Genomic DNA, 20,515 nt, shown 5'->3' on the forward strand with positions numbered 1-20,515 from the left:
ATTTGCGGTTCACGGAAAGACAAACCTGTAACAGGCGTCACCAAATTGCATGATTCAAGGTCACAGCAAAATCTTACAACGTTGCAACACGAACAAAGGCACCCAGATAGTCAGGTGGTTCACAAGTATTGGTTCATAATGATTTGGTCAGATGAATGAGGAGTATGTAAGGATATCTTGTATACATAACGAAAGTTTAAACTCACGTTTCTGTAGCACCAACCTCTTTAGTATTTACCAATCATTTGGAATAAAAACATTTTAATTCAGATAATTACTTTTAATGATTGACCACAGAGCTTTCAAGCTGTGATCTGACTTCGAGTTCTCTTTGCAATAGACACAAGAACCACAAAAATGAACCGGGTTTGTTATACCCCTAACCCGGAACTGTTCGCGCATTAAGTCAACAGCACGATACGATTCTCTCAGTGCTTGGTATTCCAGAGGTCTGTCTGTGGCAGCGTGCGCTCAGAAGCACTTGGCAGCCTAAATGCAAATGTAAACCAAGTCTATCCTCAAATAACGCACAAAGGAATGGAAGTCATTGTTCGCCTGGTCAACCCTCTGCTACTTCTTTCAATGGAAGCAGTTTCCACCACCTAGAGCTCTTTTCTCCTCAGAACGGTGATCCACTGGCAGGCCAGCCAGCTGCAGGATCTGATACAACCTGGTGACCTCTTCCCAATCCCAGCGTGTCAATATTGCCTTCGGCTTCCTTCTCTGATTCTATTTACCCTGAGCTTTTCTCAGTCAGTCGTTCTAGTCGAGTCGAGTCGAGTCGAGTCGAGTCGAGTCGAGTGGGACAAACAGGGGTGCATACTAGCGATCCACCACCAATTTAAATTGACAAAATGGTTTAACAAATATCTGCAGGTAAAGAATTTGCTGAACGGGAAATGTGTTGTTTGCTCGAATATTTATGGGTCACAAAATGCTTCAACTCGTCTTTGAATTTTAGCCCGTACATAACTATACCGTCGCCATTGGTGGACTAGTGGTTAGCATGTTCGCCACTAAACCAAAGGTTCGCGGGTTCAAACCCGACCGAGGTCGATGGATTTTTAACGGTGATAAAAATACATAACACAAATTCCTTCGCGGGGGGTGGGGTGGGGGTCACTCACTACTCACAAACGCACACTTCAAAGACTAGGAAAGCTCCGAATAGGAGGAGGCCAAATCCCACAAACGGGTTGTAGAGCCAAGGAACAACAACATAATTAGACCAAATGACATGTAGTTGTCGTATTGCGAGACGAACAGTTTTTACCTCGGTCCTGACGATGGCTAGCTTCTTTGAGGTATATTAAGTATTTCCTCAGTCCCTTCCTACAGCCTACTACCGCTACACCATTACAATCGATTTCTTATCGAACTACTCATAACCTATGTGGTTGATAGTCCCCAAATAAGACAAGAAACAAACGCAATAACTGCACACAATTGTCTTTCTTCCCAAATTTTATTATCTCATTTCTACAAATCCTCCATGCATTAGAAACGCTATAGTGGGCATGGCTTTGAGGCTCATATCTTCCTGGAACTCATTAGCTTTCCAGTAACTTAAGAAATATCTTAAAGACGATAGATTAGGAAATTAAGAGAGACATTGCTCACCTGAGGCGAGATCTTGTAAACATGGTAATTAGCCTACGCACTTAATAAAATTCGGAAAATTTTCTGACTATATGGACGACTACTGCCTTCAAAAGAAAACCTCATATTCTTTGAGTAATTTGAATTAATAAATTAGTATTTGTTGTTTATTTTACTTCAAACTACGTCCTAAATTTCATGTAGAAAGCATGTGCAAAATGTCAGAATTTTTTTTAGATATCAGTAGTTGCAGTCTGATATCAGAGCTAGTAGATAACGATCCGCTTTGCTTCTGGGGCACAGATTTGCCTCCGCCACCAAATTCCTTGGATCACCCTGGAGTCATCTAGCCTCCTATTCTATGAGTACCAATAAATCCTGCTTCGTGCTGAAATAATTAGTATCCTACTTGGTAATAGTCGCTACCCTACGCATATATAAACAGTTCTACTCTCTCTTTGGATACAATGTCTTACAGCATATTGCTGGTAATGTAGCTGGACAGGGAGTTTTCAGACCGAACTCAAGTAGATACCACATATTTAGCGCAAAATGTTTTGGACCACTTCCAGTTATATTTATTGTAGCCCAGTAAACAAATACTTTTTGTAACAGGATGGAAAGCCCAGGCTAAAGAAAATTTGATATTTATTTTTGTGTGGTGTTAAAGTACCGGAATTAATCCACTTGAAAACAACAGAAATTAAATACGTGGATATGGATAAAAGTGACAAGTGATTTGGATTTGGAACAAAAGCTATGTCCTTTAGTAAAAAAACAAGCTCATACAACTTTGGAAAAGCAGTGGTCTATTTTGGCGGGGGGGGGGGGGGGGGAGAACGAAATTTTAATGTTCGAATATCTTCAGAGAAAGCGGAGAGGAAAATACACCGTAACATTAGTTTAGGCAACCAACCTCAATCAGTAATTTAAGCTGCCTTAGTGAATCCTGAATCCGAAACGTGCTTCTGGTAAAAATTAAGGAGATCGCACGTACGCGGCCCAAATTCGAATTTTAAACTAACAGAAATTTTCATATAATAGGAGTCAAAGTGCCAATAAATATGTCAGAGCTGAAGAAGCAGATTTAATTGTTCCACACTGAAGAAGTTTATTTATTAGAACGTTCTGCGTTATTTGTGTAAAGTGGCAGGCCAAGAATCTCCTGGCTTCAGAACCTAAAAACTTGGTTCTCGATGTCCACTGGAGGGCTGTTTCAAGTAGCAGTCAGTAAAGCTCAAATTGCTATGCAGATCGCCAACATCCGGAACGGATAGGCACTTTAAGAAGAAGCATATAGTATTAAAATATTTAAATATTTAAAAATAACCGTGAATCACAATAAAATTAAAAGATTAAAAGATTAAAATATCATATTATGTTCCCTATCGAGTACTCGATTTACATATGGAACTTATAAAAGAAGCATATAACACTAATTTAGAGTGATTGTGTAGAATCAAGTTCATTCAGTAGTAACTCAATCACCATATTTAAGTGCCACCAAATAACCCACCACACAATTCCAATTTAAAATTTTACAAACCAGGAGTAACCCCTCATGAACACATTCGCGACATTTATCCTACAATTTTTATCTCAACATCGCGTTAGAACAAAACGAACCAGTTCAGGAGACGGTTCTCAGTTTGAGAACATCTCTTGGCGACTACCAGTCCGATAAATCAGATCTTGTCACATCCAACTTGCCCACGAATTACCTTAAGCACCTAATCAAATCGTCACTGTCAACAGCGTCAGATATAACCAAGGTTGGCACCAAATTAGTAAGCTGCAGGTAGATGGAAATTTTCGGTTGCAGTAGAAACCTAGATTCAGATCAACCAAGTCCTGAAATCTGCACCAATGTCAGCTATTTCGTTTTTACGATATTTTACTTCAAACTTGGAGTTTTAAATAAAGTTTTTTTTCCAATTGCACGGATTATGGAGAGTTCTTGTGTCTTAAAAATACATTATAATATTATCCTTTTCGCGGTGTCTTCCTTCAGACTGCAATTTTGTACGAATTCATAATTTTCCCCATACATGCCGCCATTTCATGCACCGTGATTTTATTTCTCTAACACCACCTGGAGACGAGTAATTCTACAAGGTATAGAACTCCTTGGTACGCAGTTTTCTTCAGACCCATGCTCCTTTTATCCTTTTAGGTCCAAGTACTTATTCTCTCTCTCTCGATCCCCAGTTTTCAAGAGCGTTCTGTCTTTTCCTCCTCAAAGTGATTGTCTAAGTTTACTTTTACAAGAACATTATATATAATTTTGTAAAAAGTATGTTCTTTGTGTTATTTTAAAGAGTTCCTATTGAAATCCTTCATTTCGTAAAATTAGTATCCTTATAAATTTTACGGAGACTGGGTGGAATAAAACAGTAAAATGCTATTAGAAACCAGGCAGCTTGAATCTCATTATTTCTACTGTAAGAGGGAGCTGTAATTGTAAATGACTTCGTCCAATTTCAAGAAAGGCTTTGAAAGTTTCTTCTTGTTGTATATATTTGGCTTTTCTTCTTATAGACACCGTTGAAATATACAGTAAGCCTACTTCTAAAACAGAATCAATGTTCTTTTTTAAATGAAATTTTAAGTCCTACACAGGCCTATCACTTCTCTCAGTTTCGTTATGCCTTCCTAAACTTACCTACAACTCCATTGAGTCTTTTAAAATGATATATTCTTAATTAAGAACTGTTTCTTCCTTCGTTAAATACAAATACTTTATTTTACAATGCTTAGTGAAAGCCGCAAAATACCGCAATTTTTTGAGGATTTCAGATTTCTGCATAGAGAGTTAAGAAGTCAATAAGCTTTCAAGCATACCAATGCGGGCAATGAGAGAGAAAATGTATAAAACCAAATTGCGGACCTATAAAACGCGCATTACTAAGAAACCTGTGAGACCAAACCTTATTAAACTTCTACAAAACAATGTGCATCTCTATAATGTTATATAGATGAGAATTTTGGGATAATAAATTCTTCTCGGGTTACCAGCAGTGTTAGCTGGTTTAAGAAAGAAAATACCAACGTTTCGAGAACCATATTCGTTATCATCCTCAGGGTACTGAAGTAATTCATTACCCTGTGGACGAAGACGAAGACACGATTGGTAGCCCGAGAAGAAATCGTTATACTTAGTAGGCGTGAAAGCTTCAGATAAGAGAATTTTGGATGTTGACGGAAGAACAGATAAAAAACGGAAACAACAGAAAAGCGTTTCCTGGTCGCAGGATATTGAAAGGGGATACCAAATGAAAATTACAACACGGAGAATCTAAGCATAGCACACATTTATAAAATAATGAACTGTAAAGAATGCCTGCGAATCGAATACCGTCAGCCGCTCAGTCAAAACTAACCGAATTTCAGAAGGCAACAAGAACCTTCGACGGAAACATGAAATAACTTTAATTCTTAGAACCACAACAATCCACCAAAGTTTCTGATGATTACGATGATGGTGATGAAGTGAGAGGCCGAGCTTTCGAACAATTGAATAACACAACTAATGACGCTTCAGCAGAATCTCCAACGTAATCCACTACTAGAGATCAGAGTCCTCTTTGTGTTCAAGTAAAGAAGCAGCTGTCACGTGTACGGGTGGAATGGCACTTTCGTCTATTCAAGATGTGTATGGAGTAGACACCAGTAAACACTAGCCAGAAAGCGATATCATAATGCCTTCCTGTTGGACAAATTTCGCGGAAGTACCTTTGAACGTGGTTCATGCAATGTTTCTGTTAGAGAACTATAATCAGACTTGATAGTAGATATTTAAATAATGAAACTAACTGTACATGGCCTGTTGTATGATTATGACCTATTCACGACAATTGCCTCTCGACTCACGTGTAAGTTTGCTTCCGCTAGATACGTACATTCTCTTAATGCGCTATAACAATTCAGTAGCAGAACAGGCAGATTAAGCACGGCAACACCATAGCTCGTAACTGGAAATAATCTTGAGCCATTTGTACCCACCTCTCATACTTCAGATATTACATCAGGTATAATAACACATATATTTTATTTTGGCATCGAAATATAACAGATTCGACCTTAAACCGCAACAATAATTTAAAAACGAATTTTTAAAATATTTTCGGAGACTGCGGTGGCAGCCGCTTGGCTTCATAAAAATTTCCATATAGACACAATATGCCTTGCAGTATGCGTAGATTAAATTTAAGATTACATAAATATAATATTCATAATATAACTTACGCTATCGACCTTTTTTGCAATTGTTATTGCCAAAGTTCTATCTTCCTGGCCTATAAAATTACAAGTAGCAACTTTCCCTTTAACATTATATTGTAATCCATCCTTCTGTCCGTGCTTCGTTGTGTGTGCCGATGTATGCAAAATTTAGCGCAATTCTACTTTGCCATCCAAGCGGGACTGCTGACAAGATTTCTAGATATGAAATATGGTGTCATAACTGTATTAACGCAAGGTATAAATATGCTAATCATACAATACACTGCGTAAAAGTTGAGTGGCTAATACAATTTTATTATCCAATTGTGTACTGAGGCATCTCACCATCACGAAGCACTGAAGGCATTAAATGTAGCTCACACACGAACATTAACGCAGGTGAGTTGCCTCAAAAACTACCCCCGCCCCCCGCTGCCGCTCCCCCAGGGCTGCGTATTCCAGCAGAAGCTTTTCTGGTTACCCGTAGTACAGCAGGCATTTCACAAAAGTCGAAGTTTTACGGGAGAGCTACGGTTCCGGTGAAAATGGAAATTGTGTTGAGGGGCCGACTACAAATGCAGTGATATTTATGGCACATACGGTCTTGAATCTCTCTAATGCATGGATCGTGGTTTAAAAGCTTGCTCGGAAATGAGTTACTTTGTTGAACAATCCCGTGCGATGGATCGATCGCCAGGTAAAATACTTGCACCAGAGTCTAAGAGGAATCAGTGTTTCGAAAAATAATTACGAATCGGTACACGCCAGAGCGTTAGCCGTAAACGTTCCAAAAGCACGATTGTCCGAGTCACTGCTCTAACATTCGACGGTCTTGTACCGACGGGATGATACAATGCTGAAAATTATTGTCTGAAAATACAAATAAGAAACTAAACACTACAAACGTGTTCTAAATGTTTAACGATGCCTCTTCGTAAGAAGTTATGATTCGTCAGAAATCGGAAAGTTTACAATAGAAACTGTGCCAGTCCAGGTTCGTGGTTCGATTCCCGAAAGGGGTAAACCAGGCTTTCGCATATTAATCTGGTTTATGTAAACGAAGGAGGTGTGATTAGATGATATTTGGTACGCCTTACTTCATCCAAATTTGAGTGATTTTATTAATTTTGGCATTGTTAAATTTATTAAATTGGAAGACAGTGGCGACACTCAGTAGTGTAAACGTCTCTCCTAACGACATTTCGTCTAGCGCAAACGTGACTTTAACAAAGCTTTCGCACTCGCAAAAGTTGTTTACGAGGCGAAAACCTAAGCCCTGCCAGATGTGGAATGAAGGTTGCCCTAAAACCGTCGTCTGACTGCGACTGGAACCAATGAAATTCGAATGTGGCTTTTCGGCTCCTTTCCGACGTCATGGGGTGACTTTTTGGGGGACGAATCGTATCACCGTATTAATTTCAAAATTTTAGAATAGTTAGGTTGCGGGGGTATTTATAGCGGAATTGTGTTGCTGTGCGCTCTCAGAACTTTTGGTTCTTCAAGTCGAGCAGACAGGTTCTGCTTGTGCCTTCAAATTTGAAGTACAAATACAACAGCCGAATCATCGCGCTGCCTTCCGATCAGAGTAATTGGCTGTACCACAGTGTGTCTCGAGGCACAATGAAAGGGGACATCTCCAAGGTAACTTCTGTGCGGTCTTCAGTTGTTCAGCCCCAGAGACTTCACGTCCTTGGCGCAAATGCCGCTCCAACCATCGCAGTCCCCTTATATTCCCTGAAATTCGGAGACTCACGCTCTCCGACAAAACCTGCACCAAATATCCCTTTATGTCCTTCCGCATACCCAAATTTACATCTGGAGCTGTAACCTCACGCAAACCGGGCACGCTACTGGGTTTGATCCTGTGGTGACCAAAGTAAGAGGACGAGTCGTGTGCTTAAGGACGGTTGCAAAACCAATCCGAAAATTCACGATTATCCCTGTTTAAAAATATAAAATTTAGGCAGTTGATATTATGTAAAACATTCATAATCCGTTACTTACTCTGACGAGCGGAGCTCGTCTTGAAGAAGTACTTATCACTCTGCTACTCAGAAAATTCTAAGCATTTTATAAAACACAAATATTTTTCAGACCAGAATTTAGATTATAATCCACTGGGTTTCTTCACTCTGTAGTATTATGGTTGTTAACGCACTGCTTGTATACTCAGAATTGAAGTCAATCCTGAAGATGGAAGCAGTAATGGTTCTCCGAAACGTTGTTATCAAACCACAAGATTTTACAACGCAACTACGCACAAGACCACAAACAAAATCACGCGCCCATGAACACCCTGAATCCTACACTTAAATAATTCGAGTGACGCATGTAAATTGTCGAATTTTTTTTAGCAGGGGACACGCAACTCACTGCAATAACATACGTTTAATACTACATCGATTAAATCTCATTGTCAGTAAAGTTTAGTTATTTTAACATTTTATTCCATGTAGACCAAGAAAACGTTCGTTGGTTGAAGTCAATCAATGAAGCTGTAACTGAAATTTTAATCCAAAAATTCTAACCCATTCCAGGTAAGGCTCAAGACAAGAAATGATTCTCAGTACATCACATTCACAAATATCTTACAAAACTTATGTGAATCACTAAAATCACGTTGCTATGTGTGGGGCACTTCTGGCCTACGTCATATGGGTACTTTTCAAACCTAAAATTTATAAGTGGTTTGTCTTAATACCGTCATATGTGGGCTAATTCAGAATAGCGTCACGCAGTAACGCCATATATTGTTACACTGGCCAGATCAAGGGTGAGGACCACGCATACATTATGCACTTCAGATTGTAAATGAGTACACAATTTTAATCGGAACGCCTGAATGAAAGCGACTATTTGAAAGACACAGTTGTAAATAGAAATACAATATTCAGATGGAGAGTATATGTGTGTGTGTGTGTGTGTAATAGTGTTACATGAATTTAGCTTCCATAAAGGAATATGCATTTTTTAAATACGTGAAAGAATATCAACTTTCAAAAAAGTTTTCTTCCAATCACCCTTTACATCTCATTTGCAACCACGTGAATCGCCTGCTTTATGAATCAATATTCTACGTTTTGCCCACAGAGTTTATTTATTGCTTTTATATGATACTCAGATTAAACTGACATTTTTTCCTGTAATAGTTACAGGCCATATTCTCTTTGCAGTAAACAATAAATTCTTAAACATTACTAAGATAAGCTTCGGCTTTAAAGGTGTTCACTTTGTGTCCCAATACGTGTACCTGGACTGAAATATCCTCCTCAACTTTGATAATATTCTCGCTTCTGTGTGAGGTTATTGTGACCTCAACGAATAAATCGAAATGGGACCGCTGCGGAAGTGAGGCCATCACAAGCGAAGATCATAAATGAAGTGACCTTTCATCATTCAAACGCTAAGGAGTTAATCCTTTGTTCGTCATGAAGGCACCGGAGACAAGGGACGACCTTTGTGTTAGTTTGGACTCCTGCCAGATCATTTCCAAGACTTTTTGTGCGACGACTTACAAAACCACAGTACACACATAACCACAAGAAACGAGATGAAGAGATATCAAGATCGGATAAAAGATGGTGACGTGACGCAATGCTCATTTCAGCAAGTCGTATGACAAATCATTCGTAAGAACATAGAAGGTTAAGCAGGTGAGTTATGCAACATGCAAAATTCTCTCAAATTCGCTGATATTTTTAAAATGAAGTGCACTGGAATTGTTTGTTTATTAAACGTATTAACTACGTGTTTAATCTCTTAAACGTACGTCTTTAATAAAATAATAACATAATATGTTGACGTCTTAAGAACTGACACGTAAAGTAAGTGCACTTAAAGAGAGACACTGGATTACTCTTAATTGTCAAAAAAAGTTACTTCTCTAAGAATGTAATGTTGCCAGTCCGTATATATATATATATATATATATATATATATATATATATATATATATATATACTGGTAAAATAGTTCGCTTTGTGCATTAAACTGCACAATGTTGACAGACGATAAAAGAACGCTAAGAAAAGATCGCTTTGTCCACTAATTCATGCATAAATCCCAGAAGCCAGGAAACGATGCATAAAAGAATTTTGTATTATGTGGGTGCGCGATTTTCTAAACAAATTCGGTGACTTGCGAAAGTTACCATATTCAGACACTCCGATCTTGGTCCTACATGAGGATGTTTCTTCAAAACTCGAAGGACGTTTATTACATTCTAATTTGTGAATGATGCTTCATAGTAACAACCGGAAATGTGTAATCCTATTTAAGTACACGTATTTTAAATTTCCTTCTCCACTGTAAAGAATTGGTATTTATACGAATCAACTGTAAAAGATAGTATATAAAATGACAATGGATGAACATTTTATCAGTAATACAGCTAGAATTTTTCGGAAAAGATTTTTGTAATTTACATCCATACATAATGTATTCTTTCCTTTATTAAGAGCTTGCAAAGTGAAAATAAGAAAATATATTTTTAAATAGTTCTAGATTTTAAGATAGGATACTTAATGTCAACAGTTATATTTATTTACACATTTTTAACGTTACAGATTTTTTTGTTTTCTATATAATCGGAATTTAACATCAATGTCTAAAACTCAGAGCGACGTTTAATTAGATATATCTGAAGTCTCTTCATGTACTTTTAATTTCAGAGATGAAAATCGGTAATGAAAACAAAACACAGTTGAGTAAGCTATCAATAAAAAAACTAATGAAAACGACGTCATACATGGCAGATACGGACATCACAGAGAAGGATGTAAAGTTTTCTATTTCGTTTCATGTCCCTAAAATAAATTATTTTGTCACTAGATGTACGTAAACTTGGGTCCTCTCTCTGTGTAATATATATTCTGTAATGATCATTGATAATTTGCATAGATTACAGGATCCGCGTAGTACAACGACTGACAAAAATTCATGATAAAACATGACAAGTGAAAGTGCTTTATTGTCACTTTTAACTCACACGTATTGTTTAAAAGTTCGGATCGTGGATCAAACGTTAAGCCATACATCCATGTTTTCATTTTTGGCGTCTTTGATATTTTTCATGACAGAAGAGTTCGACAAATTTCGTACTTCTAACTACAAAATTTTATGTTTACTTACATTCTCACTGATTAAATTTAAAACACAGTTCAGAAAGCTATCAATAAAGAAGCTAATGAAAGCGACATCGTGCATGACAGATACGGACATCACAGAGAGGGGTTTAAAAGTTTCCTTCTTGTTTCATGTCCCTGAAATACATTATTTTATCACCAGCTCAATAATAGCATTTTCTGTGAATTGAGAGAATTATAATTGTGTTCGCTGCACCGTAAATCAGGCCCTGGTAAATATGAAGACATCATCTAGCAGATATTAAACTGCTGACGGCCTACTATAATGTTTCGACATCAAGACGGAAGTGAGTGACTTACTGGTAACAAAGGTTAATTTTTGCCGGGCGGTTAGGGAACTTTAAAGTTCACATTTTTGGTACTTTAATCAAATATTATTTGGAAATTAATTCAGGGAGAATTACATGCAGAGAATATAACACTCATATGAGATATGCCCAAAAAATGTATGTTGGAAAGCATAATTTATAAGACAACTTGGAAGACCTGGTTTTAGTCGGAAGGATAAAATTAATATGACCTTAAGGGAACAGGGTGGGATTGTGTGAACCGGACATACCTATTTTTCTGACTAGGAAAGTGTAGTTAGTTCTTGTGACAGAGGTAATAAGCTTTCTATTCCTTGTAAAAGTTTAGAAATTTAATTAGCTGAGTGTACTGCGAGAATCTCAAGAAAGATCTGTTAAGGTTGTTAGTTGATTGCCTACATTATTTGTAATTACTGTAACTGTTTAAATCCCATTTTATTTTCCAGGCTTTCTCCTTCAAAATTTTTATTTGTTCATCATTTACGAACGTCTTCCCGTCGGATAGAGGGTATAGATCCTTTACCATAAAACATGTTTTTTTAGAAACTTAAGAATAAATATTACTCAAAAGATCTACTCTAGACTCGCATATTTATATAACATTTTTAAAACAATAATCGAAATTTTTCAGTATCCATAATGGCGACGATTGAAATAAATAAATAAATAAGTACGCTGTAAATTCTTATACCGCCTGCCACAGCATCGCATATTCCAAGACAAACATAGACACGGAAGGATATCGAAACACGGTTTGCTTGAACGAAGAAAATCTATGCTTCAGTAAACAACAACTGATCACCTGCATATGTGACTGTGTTGATAGAGGGCATTATACAAGATGTTGGCTTTTCCATGCAGCTATACTCAGAATTCTCTGTCACATTCTCTTTTATGTTATCCACCGACTGTACATTTAATATTCTGCTGGAGTCAGTATAATACATGTCGACCATAAATCATAATTTAGAGGCAACTAAATTATCAGGAGAAGAGTTAGTAAATAAATCCAATCATGTCTATTTTTGTCAATATCCTTTGTGTGGTTTTCGTGCCCAGTTCACATTTGACAACATGACAATTAAAACTAGATGTACAACGAAAAATTGCCCTTAATTCAGTGTTTCATATCGGACGATGCACGTGGGTCCCCCCCTGAATACGATAAAAGTTTCTTGATATTCTCCTGTGTTTCTTTTATGACGCTGGAAGAATGCTGTCACTACATGAGCATTTATATTTCGTTACGTTCAAATTATAAAAAAAGGTCTTACACTTGCCTGAACTTAAACCATGCAATTAACTTTATATGTAATTATTTGTTGCAAAATTTTACAATAACATGTAAAAATAAAGAAATTACATAGGCTGAACTTCAACTGATTTAATTAGGCCGATAACAAGGCCTATTGCAAGTGAACTCTGAGCATTTCTAACAGTAAACAACACTTTCAATGAAATTAATTATATATATATATATATTTATTATTCCAAGGACTTTATGCGACAGCTGTTAGACACTTTCAGTCTCATTCCATGAAACATTAGACTTTCTTCTTACCTCGCCTCTAATATCACGACCTTTCCTTCTGAAAATGATTGTTTTCAGTTCTAGTGTTCTAGTAAAGAGTTCGGAAGTTCCTTGAAGTGATATCACTATTAATATAACATTAGAGTAATGATTCGTTTTGAAACTGCCATAAAAAACGCTTATCACCTGACGTTGCACTTATAAATGCAAATAAAACATAAATACTCAACACATATTAACTGAAGTCGACTTAGTTTGTCGTAGATTCACAGAGTTCTGTAAGCAGTTCTTGCTTCATCGTGGTTCGTTACAGTATTACGAAGTTACACGTACTTTAAAAAACTGCAGTGGAAATAAACTATTACATAACGCGATATAGCACAGCAACAATGTTTAACCTGTAATCAGAAACATAGAAAGCTTGTTTCCTATCTTTGTAAAATCACATTAATAGTATTATGTCCACATATACTTAGTTCTCCCCTCCTAATCACTTGCACCATTTGACGGACTTTAATTAAACAGTACATTTTCATATAAAAATCAGGCAACTGGATAACCTTTGTGACTTTTTATTTCTTACGATGAATAATATTAATACAGCTGCCGTTCGAATTCCAGGGATATTAGTGGCACTTAACACGGGTCCTGAATTGTTGCGTGGTAATACGTTTTCATAAATTATGCAAATTATGTGAGTTAGTCTTTTGCAGAATGCAAAACAACACACTGACTTCGCGAAACCATTTCACCTTTCGGTTGGGCAGCCATAACTCTGGTTCCATTGGAGATACGCATACACAAATTTTAAAGGAGACAGCTCATAAATACAACCATTTCTGCATGCAATATGACGACGGTTAAAAGTGGTAAGTTTAGGCCAGCAATCGCAAATTATATGTAAAAGGAATGTCTACTACAGTAAAAATAAATTACACGGATATGAATTACAGATTACATGGCTGATTAATGCACAATTTCTTCAAGTCATACCACATATAAATTGAAACACTTTAAGGATCATATTTGTCAGACTTTTCAATATTACGTCCTGTGCGTGTGTAACAGTAGCTGCAAGCTTTGGTGACATCAATATTACAAGACAACCCAGTTTTATTTTTTTATAGTTTTCGTTTGGAGGGGCTTACACAACAGCTTCACAGCTTATCCTAACAATCTTCTCAAACAGAAACCCTTCCTGTATAACGAATTTTTTCCATTATACTTATTGTTATATTGGTTTTTTCGTCAGGATATGTATTAATGAATTATTTACGAATAGCAGCAAACGTTTTCGATTTGAAGTAATATTCGAGAATGAGCATAAGTTCTGATCGTTAATGCGCTATGTTCCAACCGCACAGCTTTTTCGCAACTGGCGCGAGCAGCGATCTAGCATCCAGGTTCAACTCGGCAACAGACAACACGGAGAAGTTGGGAGAGTCTGTTACAAGGCAGTAAACCTGTTTCCGATTTCAGTTTTGAACCGCAGTACACAGGTTCGTGAGAAAAGGAAAGTAATTATTAATTTCGTGCATGGATGGTACTCCACACACTGGAAAACTACAGAATTGATCAGATAAATGGAACACACTCTGCAACAAAATACTGAGTACGATTTCATCTCAAACTGAATAAAAAAGACAAAATTGATATCCACTTCTATCTTGCGCATTATTTGTCTTCCTCTATGCTGTGCACCTTAAGTCCGCTCATCTCGGGGACAGCGCGTCGGTCCTTGTATGACGAGAATTTTGTATGTGTTACATGCATCGGTGAACACAGTGACCTTCACTCCCACCGGTCCCTCGGTGACTCTCGGATGACAGCACGAGTCACATTTGTTTAGTGTCATGTCTTTAAAGCGATCCTTACACAGACGTGATGGGTCAGTGAGTTCCGAGGTATGTCCACGAAATCTTAAAGCCTAGGAAACCGCATTTCACATACTAGAAACGAAGGATCACGACTCAAGAGATCCAAGCGACATCTGTTTGCATGAAAGTAATGTTTCGTTGGATCAAGAAAAGAATTTTCCTGTGTATCTTTCAAAATAATCGAAATTTCCATCATTAAGTACTTTTTCACAAGTATAACTGTAAAACACACATGTGAATTTCTATCCGAAGATGTTTACTTTATCGAAATCTACAACATCCATTGGAATTTAACCTAATGTGGTTGCTATATTTAGACAGTGGAAGTATTTATAACCTTCCACTAATTTCGTGAAAAGGTTTTGGTATATTTTCATTGCCCTCACAATTTTACGAAAATTTAAATATGTAAATGGTACTTTACGAAAAATTTACAGAACATGTCGGAAAGGAATTTGCAATGACTGTTTATAGGAAGACCACTTTTTGTAAATCTTACAAATTAAGAGATACAGCAATTTTTTCGGAAACTTAATTGGTGAAGATACACTTCGGCATAGAGAGCATAATTGATTTTAAAACTATTTCTGAGGAAACTACTTTCGTTAGAGTAATTGCACTAATTTGACATACCTATCCTTATCAAAAATAATAATATACCACATAAAGAAAAAATACTGATACCTTTATGCTTGTTGCTACGATTACAAATCTACAAACCCTATTCGTTGTTTGACTTCACTGAAGAACCCTTTGTGTTCCTTTTAAACTAAGACCTCGTTGGCCTACTGACTAGTTCTCAAAGACACAATTAAATAAAACATAAGCATGGTGTCCAAATAGGAAGAGTAGGTGCTTTTTAAATGACCCAGTTTTGATCTGAGCATGGCATATGAGAGGCAGTGTCGCGTGAAAACCAAGAACATGAGGACCACATGAAAGAGCCTTATATTTTGGCAAAACAACACCGACAAATCTACAAAACATGTCTTCCCAGCGGTGAGAACCTCACACCTCAGGTGCTAATTAAAGACTGCCCGGAAAGCATGAAAGAAATTCCGAGGATCAATTTAGAACTTGGATAAATGCTTTACAAAAATGTCAACTGCATTCAAACTACTCGAGATATCTTTCAACGATGATATTTTGTGAATACAGGGATGAACTTTCTGGTACCATAAAAACAAGTATTTCGTTGTAACAGAGATAGCTTTCTGGCATGTTGGTAAACTTCTACCAGACTAAACGGCGCGACAGCCCAAAAGACAGAAATTCACGTATTAACGGCCGTGAGAACCTCAAATCCTACAATTTCTTTAATAAAATTCTCTAACTACGACACCGTTGAGTAGATGAACTAGTGAGTGGGAAAATAATGAGTTCGAACAAGGATAAGATGTGGGGGAGGGTGTGGCGGCTTCAACACGTCCAACAACAAATATGTCACCCCACATCAGGTCTTTTTCTATGCTTCACTGTCGCACATAATTGAAGCTCGGACAATATGTACAGCAACAAATGTCACTGCAGGAAGAGTCCATTCCCTATTTCAGCTTTTGTTCATAACGTCGATTGGGCAATGGCTTTGTAAAATATTTCCCACGTTGTCTAGAAACGTCACTGTCGTGCAGCAAAATACGTAGTGGGAGAGAATATGTGAAATTCGGTGTACCGTGAGAGAATAGATTTTCCAGCAGCAAGGAACGACGAAAAACAAAAAAGAATAAAGGGCGCGGAAATAAAAAGGGAAGCTTGGTTAAATATTCCACACGATCTGCTTTCTATTCTTCTCTTTCTTAGTCTGCTGGAAAATCGCAGGTGTAGGCCTGCATTCTGTAGCTGATTTTACGGCTGAGAAGTGGAGTAAACGAATCTGCATACCGAGAATAAGAGGTTGGAGGGGATTTTCTTCCATTATCTGCTACTTCAGAACAAAAATATCTTATTTCCAAGCTTAATATATGATACGTAAAGTTCTTTTACTTGTCCCATATAAAACATACGAATCTTGTTATTTCTATCTTGTTACAAAGATTAAGTTACGAATACTATAAAAGGGCTAATATTATATCCGAGGAGGAATTAGAAACAGTAACGAGAATAAAGGGTAAATGTGCTGCCCGGGGTTAAATTAAAAGAGGCGCGCGTATTATTTTCAACGAGCCATGCTGCTAAGTTTCTTTTAATGTGGTGTAAGTCGAGTGGACATAGCTGAGACACTACGTTAGCACAAAGCTTGACAAAGTCTTGGATGACGGAGAGTAGTAAAAAAATTATAATAACCATACAAGTGCTGGCGAATTTTTAGAAATAGTATAAACACAAATTACGTATATATTATGATCCGCATAGCTTAACGCCTACAAAATATAGTGTTTTCACAGATTAACATCTGGAATTACGTCAAAAATGTGCTTGAAACCTTTAAAATAATTAAAATTAATTACAATAACACATCCTATACCCGTGTAGTTGATGTGAGTAATATAAAAATATTCACGTACTTAAGAAAAATAATCCTTACAAACCATTAAACAACACAGCTCTTTCATGATAATTATTCTATAATAATTTGCTTTTAATAAGCCTTTTATGAATTCTAAATTCGTTGTTCCTGCATATATAAGAAGACGTACATACTTAATTGTTTTTAATGCAGAAAAACATGAAGAGGCAAAGAGACTTTGATTTTTTCTTCAACTGAATGGTCTCTGTAGCATACTTTATATTACACTAAATGTAGGTGACCTGGTAGATTTTTACAATCGTTCCTTTCTTTAAACAAGAATGGTAATTTTTCTTACCACTTGCATTGATATTAAGTAACTTCATATTTTGCCCACAGAACGTATTTGTGTGTTTTGAACGATTCTTAGAGTAAACAGCTATAATTTCCTTAAACGACGAAACAAATCATGAATCTAAATGATAACGAATGTTTTTTTATTTTAAAAACAGAAAAAAATTTAAGTTGTATTAAGACTAGCTTCACAGAGTTAAACAGCCATCTTCACACTTATGATTGTGATAACCTGAAATATGTCCTGCTGCTCTTACATTGTTTGCAAAGCTTATCGAAAACTTATGTAACACATTAATCTAACAACTACACGTGCAGTCATAAGCATTAGGCCTATGCAAGAATTTATCAAGCACTTGTGAATTAAGAAAAAGGGAATTTTATAGTTTGAGAACAATTTATTTTAAGAATACTATTAACCATAGTTACATGGTGCGTCACTACATTATGTAGGTTAAGGGAAGCAATACACGAGCAGGGAGAAAATCCAGGGGTCACTAACAGGATTAGGGACCACAGAGGAGCTGGCCCGTTTAGATAATTAATCCGTCGTAAATCAATGCTGTATTCCGTCTAAGCCGATGTCGATTGTGGTCAGTAAGAGGAGTTCTGTGGCTCGAGATACAAACTCGTCTTTGTGAGGTCGACTGCAGGCGGACGCTGCTTTCAGAATGCGCAACTTTCCATTCTGCTTACATCATCACAAACGTTAGTGGAATTTAAGCGCTTCTGTGGGATCAAAAGATCACGTAATAGTCCCGTATATCAACCCACCTTATGGATCCGTTAGAAGATTGGAATCAAAGTACATTAAAGATTTAATTACCTGTTTTGCATTGGTGTGGCACACCCACGGTAACTCTTTCACATCCAACTGATTTGTGTTAGATACATTAACTTCTTAAACAATTAATACTTTTGCATCGGTTAAGAATAATTCTAATTTTGTGGTACCCGAACGGTCGACATCGTGGTCATAAAATGCCAAATGTGCAAAACATACCTCTAATATAAGTATTTTAGAGATATTAATTTGTATTAATAAATTCTACGTAACTTAAAACTAAAGACGGATTTCATCACTCACAGATTCTCTTTTAGGGTAAAGTTTATTCTATGCAACATGTTTCGGTCCTGTTTAGGATCATATTCAGGCCTTACAAGTATAGTATCTAGAGCTGAACTTGTAATCACAATCACATATAATAAAAAAATTGTTTGGTGGTATAAAATACATTAATATGCTAAAATACCTAATATAAGTGCAACGAAATCTTAGTCCGAGCTTACGGTAACACTCTTTAAAGTGTTATGTGGAACATATAAGCATACATATCTTAAGGAAGAGAAGCGTTGTCCCGAAAATATGCCATTTATGTTGTTACGTGCTTTGTGTCTCCTACAGGTTTTTAATGTATAGCACAGATTAATCTCTTCTTTTCTCCTACTTTTATCATATAATTTGTTACAATTTTTATGTCCTCTTGGAAGATACCACTCAGGATAAAGCATATGTACATGCACATTTTTTGATCTGATTTACATTTTGTATCGAACGTTGGATCGTGTCAGTTTAGTTTTATAAACAATGCAACAAAATTCCCAACAATACAATTCTTACGTCACGTAGCTTGAGCTTTCAGAGTGTTTTAAACTAACACATAAGACACTTTTATAAAACCATACAGAGCATTGTATTAAAACACATACGGTAATCATACATAGACTTCATTAATTTACCATATTACACACAAAGTCACCCTTTATAAGGAAACATCCTTTCTTTGCTTTTACATTTCACGCTGCACAAACTCCATTAAAAAATCTATCGCGAAACAGTTCATCATCCATCAATACATACACAACAAATCCATCCCTCTACACAAATACATGCATACACATAACCTACAAGTAATGTGTCCACTATATTCAAAAACAGTCAAACTTTTCGGGCGATGGATCTAAAGAGTTGGCTAGGAGTGAGCCAGGTGGGATTTTCATGTGGGTATGGGGCAGAAAAGTAAGTCAGCATGCTAATATTCATGCCGACAGTGCGAAAAGACCCTAAAATTGTGCCACTGCACTGAGCCATAAATAAATCACTGTCAGACACAAAACCCCTTTCGCACTAAACTAAACTCTACGGTTAAAACGACGAATGTGGGTAGCCTCAACTGTGTGCACACACTCGCAAATGACAGCCGCTCTCTCCCCAGAACGATCCAAGCTCTAGACAATTTTAGGTACATTGTCCCAATTGGAGCTGCAGTGGGAGATTGTCACCATGAGTAATTCAAATGTGAAAGACACCGTGAAACGGAATTTCACGCATCATATCGACACAGCCACGCGTGGAAAACAAACTGCAAGTGAAATATGTAGGAACTCTGGCGAGAATGTGTCCGAGTGAATGGAGGCAGAGGTCTACGAGGGGTGAGACCGGAGGTAAACCCCACGTCTTTCCCTGTAACATTTTTCAGTTTTATTAAAATGTCAAGTCCTACTATCGTAATTCAAAAACCGGGCACTGAAGCACAAACAATGTCCAAAAACAACGTATTTAATTGCACATACAAATTTTATCAGAGGAGCAGTGGAGTAATGACTCATGAAATCGATAGAAACTTTAATTTAGAATACCAGAGTTATGTCAAACCTGTACACACGGCTCCATTATTATAGCGTTTACGCGCATCGCCACAGCGGTATTCTCGGGGGGAAAAAACAGCTACCACAGGTGCGTTCAAAAATCTATTACAATATACAGATGGGCCACTTTCCACACAGATGACGTGAATATTTCTTCTCCAGCCCTTACAAAAACAATATATTCTGGATTAGTGCTATACATTTCACAGAGTCTTTAAGGCATTGTTAAACACGCGTACTAATAACACAACTATTATCCTCCAAGCTTCAATGTACAAATGCGCCGTTTGTGTGATGTGGAAAAACTTCAGATTAATTTCTGGTATGGCGATTCTTGTATCAAGACAGACAAAGGAAGTTATTGTGTGTCCTATGGTGGGGTCTGG

This window comes from Zootermopsis nevadensis, unplaced genomic scaffold, assembly GCF_977971745.1.
Source record: "Zootermopsis nevadensis isolate Lab colony 2312 unplaced genomic scaffold, Znev_1.0 Znev_ptg000013l, whole genome shotgun sequence".
In the NCBI taxonomy this organism is placed as follows: Eukaryota; Metazoa; Arthropoda; class Insecta; order Blattodea; family Termopsidae; genus Zootermopsis; species Zootermopsis nevadensis.